We start from the raw sequence: 6,058 nt of genomic DNA on the forward strand, positions 1-6,058 counted from the left end.
CCACGTTGGATGGTAGAGATTTCTTTAAAAAAGTAAAATATTGAAAAAATAAAATAAAAATAGGAAGAATATAGACAAAGCATATATGGCAAAATGTTGACTATTGTCAAATCTGGGTGTGTATATGAGGATCCATTTTACTAGTTCCTCTCTTTTCCATATGAAAATTTTTGTCATATAAACTTTTAGAGCCAGGAAATTGTAATAATAACTGTAATAATAACTGAAAAGAATTATCCAGAGTTTTCCAAGAGATGTTGAAATAAATTAAAGGGTGTAAATAATTTTTAGCAATTCTGAGTTCTATATTAAACTTCAGGTACTATCAACATCTACAGTAGACATGTATATCACAAAATGACAATCCAAATGCTATTGAATTTTGTATTGCATTTTATAGAACATTATTCTTTTTTAAATAAAGGGAATTGAAAAAATATATATAACTGGGGTGCCTGGGTGGGTCAGTCAGTTAAGCAACCGACTTCGGCTCAGGTCATGATCTCACCGTTTGTGGCTTCGAGCCCCGCATCGGGCTCTGTGCTGACAGCTTGGATTCTGTGTCTCCCTCTCTCTCTGCTCCTCCCCTGCTCATGCTCTGTCTCTCTCAAAAATAAATAAAGAAATAAAGAAAAAGAAAACATATATATAACTAAATAATATATATACCTATATAAAACTTTTCAAGCACATAAATTTAAAAACCAGGAAAAATTCTTTATCATATTATGATCCCTACATTGTATTCACAAAATATGGCAATTTTAACCACATATATAAAAGTCAGAAACATTATGTTCTGGAATTCCAGCAGAAGTCAACAGCTAACAGTAGGAAAAAGAGGAACTTGTTCTGAAATTCCTGACATATTGATCTAGTGTTACACAGTCCAATTGCCTCTCTTGTCCTGTCAACTCAAAGATCTCTATCTCATTTCTGGAATTTCTTATCATTCAGCTGATGTAGGAAACAGAGGTACATAGTCAGAATCTCTCAACAGGATCAGCAGCAAAACATAAAGGAAAAACTATTTTATCCTACTTCTGGTCAAGCCATTGTTTGCTACTTTCAAAGACAGATTTACTGTGAAACTAATGAAATCTGCTTGTCCAAACCCCTTCCAAGTGCCCAGGAAAAGTCCTAGCTATCATTCACATAGCCATATGCTTTTGTAAAATTTAAAGAAGTTTTATTTTTTACTTTTTAAATGTTTATTTATTTATTTTTGAGAGGAGGGGCAGAGAGAGAGGGGGAGAGAGAGAACCCCAAGCAGGCTCTGCACTGTCAGGGGAGAGCCTGATGTGGTGCTTGAACTCATGAACTGCTTGAACTCATGAATCATGACCTGAGCCGAAATCAAGAGTGGGATATTTAACCGACTCAGCCCCTCAAGTGCCCCTACTTTTGCAAAATTTGAAGAAGTTTTGACACACAATTGGTGAAGACCTTGTTTTTGTACTCCAACCTCCCACCAAACTTCCCTTTACATTAAATGTTGGATGAAAAGCCACTGGCATTTCTGGAAGTCAAACCAAGGGAAGTTGAGTTGTGGGTACGTTGGGTTTAGTGGTATAATTTAAGTGGTTAATAATCATGTCTGGACAAAGTTATTGCTAGTCTATAGGACATAGGAATGGGTTCCAGGAACACATCTACTGCCAGCTCTGCCAACTCATGTCCTGGCATGAAAGTGCAGAGCTAGAGGTCCCATCACAATATGAACATGGCCTGAATTCATGGCACCAAATATGTCAACAGTGGATGAGAAACAAAGTCAAGAGTGTGATGGAGTAACTGAGAAATGATCAATACTTCTGCAGAACAGAAGAACGTGCAAATGGACTAAATACTTCAATAGAAACACAAAGATTATCAGACGGGATTAAAAAACACCCCAACTATTAGCTACTCACAAGTATATACCTTAAGTAAAGACCTAGAAAGTTTGAAAGTTAAAAAAGATAGATCCAAACTGAGCCAGAGTTGGTATGTGGAAAATTCTTGTAGTCATCAGAAGTGTAAAATTGTAAATGGAAAATTTCCCCCAAGGTGGGAAGGAGCTTGGTGAGTTTGAAAAGGAGAAAGGAGGCCAGTGTGGCTGGAGCAGAGTGAACAATAGGGAAAGTGCTAAGAGATGAGATTGAAGAAGTTGTCAGGGAACAGATTATTCAAGGCCATGTAGGCCATGGCAAGGAGTTTGTATTTTATTCTAAAAAATATGGGAAGGTTTATAGTGTTTTTTTTTTTTTTAATTTTTTTTTCAACGTTTATTTTATTTTTGGGACAGAGAGAGACAGAGCATGAACGGGGGAGGGACAGAGAGAGAGGGAGACACAGAATCGGAAACAGGCTCCAGGCTCCGAGCCATCAGCCCAGAGCCCGATGCGGGGCTCGAACTCACGGACCGTGAGATCGTGACCTGGCTGACGTCGAACGCTTAACCGACTGCGCCACCCAGGCGCCCCAGGTTTATAGTGTTTTTAAGTTAAAGAGAGACAAAAATCTGTTAACTACCTTGAGCTATTAGTTAGCACCAGCTCTGCACCAAGGTGCCCAACAAAATTCACAGGATATTTTAAATTTTAAATAAAATATAGCAATGCATCTGTCAGATACCACAGTAACCGGTAGTTCCAGATGGCTAACAATTTCGACATTAAATTGAGCTATATTCATTTTGGGGGTGTCATATCCTTGGAAATCTGGGTTTTCAGCACAGCTGTGATGAAGACCAAGAAGCACACGAAAATCATCATGAAATAGGAAATAACAGTGGCAGTGTGCAATCTACTTGCAAAGTTTGAGAAACTGTGCAGTGCCCAACAGGTGCACACATCTCAGTAATTATTTGCAAATACTTAAAAATGAAGTAAAAATATTTTTCTTTTGACATATGTTTATTGTGTTCTCAAAGAACTACTAAGTTGTTAGAATTAAAACTTATGAAGTTATTTGAACCTAACTACTTTTTAAAAAGATTTTATTTTTAAATAATCTTTACACCCACTGTGGTGCTCGAACCTACAACCCTAGATCAAGAGTCACATGCTCTACTGACTGAGCCAAGCAGGCACCTCTGAACCTAATTACTTAATAAATGGAACTATTCACTATTTTCAGAGTCATTGTGAAAAAGTCCCTGAGATACCAGGGCACCATAAACCAAGTAAATTTGGGAACCTTTCTCTTAAGCCCATTTTTAGATTCATGAAGGAGGCCAAGGAAACTCAAGAGTTGGGGCTAAAAGGGATGGAATCATTTTCACAAAGGAATTAGCTGTGGAAAGGAAGAAGTATGTTATTTTCCTCTAAGGCAGGAATAGTTAGATAAATAAACAAGAAGTGAAGATTAAGGTACAAGGGTATAGACAAAAATGTTATAGACAAAAGAAAGAAATTGAAGGAGTTTCCTCTGTAGGGCCATGGTTTTCTTGGGCTTTTCTGCAAAGAATGAGGGAATTCCTGAGGGCTTTAGAGCATGGGGGGGATTGGAGAGAGAAGATAGAGAAATCTCCGCATTTGAAGTGCCACATGGTTTGAGTTAATTTTCTCTGATTATTTATTAAATATAAAAATTGAACTGGACAATGCTAGTTTTTCTTTCTTTTGTTCTTATTTTTTTTCTAGAAAGGCGATATGCCCATTTTCAACAAGTGTTTTCTATTATGAAAATTTTCATACATACAGAAATTTGAGGAGAATAGTAGTAATGAACCCTGATACACCCATTATCTAGATTTAACTATTGATATTTTGCCATATTTGCTTTTTTTTTGCTAGAGTATATCAAAGTAAACAACAGTTATCATTTTATTTTGTATCTAGGCAGTTCAGTAAGCATCTCTGAAACATGAAGACATTTTCTTATGCACTGTCAAAGGATGAGACCATTACTCAACATTTGAAACACAAAGCTTTATCTATTACTTAAGTAAACAAGTGGTATACCGGGTGGGCCAGGACAGTCTATCAGGGTAGAACAGATTGCTGATCTTATGGAGGGTTTAGAGGAGGGTGGAGTTCAGACATTGGTGGATGTTTTGTAGGTGGGGTTGGGTTTTCAGAGCTGTGAAAGTCACCCCAGTGAGCCTGTTGCTTATTGGTTGGCATCTGGAACCCTGTTCTTTGGAGTTACTCAATTAACTGACTTTCCGAAGCAAGAGACTGTGCAGATGAATTAGATTATAAATTGGATTGAGGCACATGGCCATTGATTGACTAAATGGATTTACAGCTAGTTCAGGTGGTTGTTACCATAGTTATAGAACTACCATTTATTGATCAAGAAGGTGTAAAAGCAGTTGTGGTGGCTACTTGTTACAATAGTTTTGGTGTAATAGGTCTTTTCTATTCTCGGAGCACAGGAAGTTTTTCTATTCTCAGTATGGTTATCACACCTAATATAAATGACAATGATTTCTTAATATCATCTAATACAGTGCTACATAAAAATGTGATGCATAGAGTAAATGGTGCTAGTCCATAAACTGTTACTTGACTGTAAAGAATTGAGTAAAGAAATTGAAAGTGAACATTTGTAAGTATAATACTGTCACAGGATAAATTTTTCTATTGACCCTAAAAATAATCATAGTCTTTGTTTGTTGTACATTTTCCTTTTTCAGTTGATCCTTGAACAACACAAGGATGAGGTTGGGTTGAACAGCACCAACCCTCAGCCTGCACAGTCAAAAATCCATGTTTAACTTTTGACTCCTCCAAAACTTAACTAATAGCCTGATGTTGACTGGAAGCCTCACGTGTCAATGAACACATGTTTTGTATGTTATAGGTATTATATACTATATTATTACAATAAAATAAGTTAAACAAAAGAAAATGTTATGAAGAAAATTATTAAAAAATATACTTACAGTACTGTATTTACTAAAAAAAAAAATCTGTGTATAAGAGGACCCACACAGTTCAAAGCTGTGTTGTTCCAGGATCAACTGTAGTTCATTTTTCTAGCTATTTTATTTTATTTTATATTTTATTTTATTTTTAATGTTTATTTATTTTTGAGACAGAGATAGACAGAGCACAAATGGGGGAGGAGCAGAGAGAGGAGGACAATGTGAAGGAGGCTCCAGCCTCTGAGCTGTCAGCACAGAGCCCCACACAGGCTGGAACCTATGAACCGCAAGATCAAAACCTGAGCTGAAGTCAACGCTTAACCAACTGAGCCACCCAGGCGCCCCTTATTTTATTTTTAAAATGTAGTGGTCTGCAATAAATTAGGTGAAAAAAACTTTCACTACACTTGAAGGAACACTGATTTCATACCCAGCCCATATTTAAATTTTCCCAGTTGCTCTCAGGATGTTTCTTCTTTAATTTTTTTAATGTTTGTTTACTTTTGAGAGAGTTCAGGATGGTTTTTAAGGTTGATTTGCTCAAAACATCTGCTTAGTATGTCGTTTAAGACTCATAATCTAGGGGTACCTGGCTGGCTCAGTTGGAAGAGCATGTGGCTCTTAATCTCTGGGTCGTGAATTCAAGCCCCATGTTGGGAATAGAGATTAGTCAAATAAATAAAAAAACTAAAAAAAGAAAAAAAAACTCATAATCTAGAGCATTCTTCTTGTACTGCTTCTTTTTTCGTGCCTTTGACTTGCAAAGAAACTAGGCCAATTGTCTTGTAAAATTACCCACCCCTGCTTTGTGGTTTGATTGCTTCCTCAGTGTATTTTATTTTTCCAGTCAGTAGCTTGCTTTTTCATTTTCTTAATAGTGTCTCTTGAAAAGCAAGACTCCCTTCACCCCTTTAATCCACCCCCCACTCCCCGCCTCTGGCAACCACCAATCTGTTCTCTGTCTGTGAGCTTGCTTGGTGGGGAGGGGTTGTTTTGTTTGTTTCTTTCTTTTATAAGATTCCACATGTGAATGACATTATACAGTATTTCTCTTTCTCCTGACTTATTTCACTTAACATAATACCTCAAGGTTGTTGGAAGTATCAAGATTTCATTCTTTTTTACGGCTAATATCCCACTGTATATTTTCTTTATCCATTCATCCATTGACGGACACTTAGTTATTTCCATATCTTGGTCATT

Source organism: Panthera pardus, unplaced genomic scaffold, assembly GCF_024362965.1.
Source record: "Panthera pardus isolate Hobbes unplaced genomic scaffold, ASM2436296v1 HiC_scaffold_24, whole genome shotgun sequence".
NCBI lineage: Eukaryota > Metazoa > Chordata > Mammalia > Carnivora > Felidae > Panthera > Panthera pardus.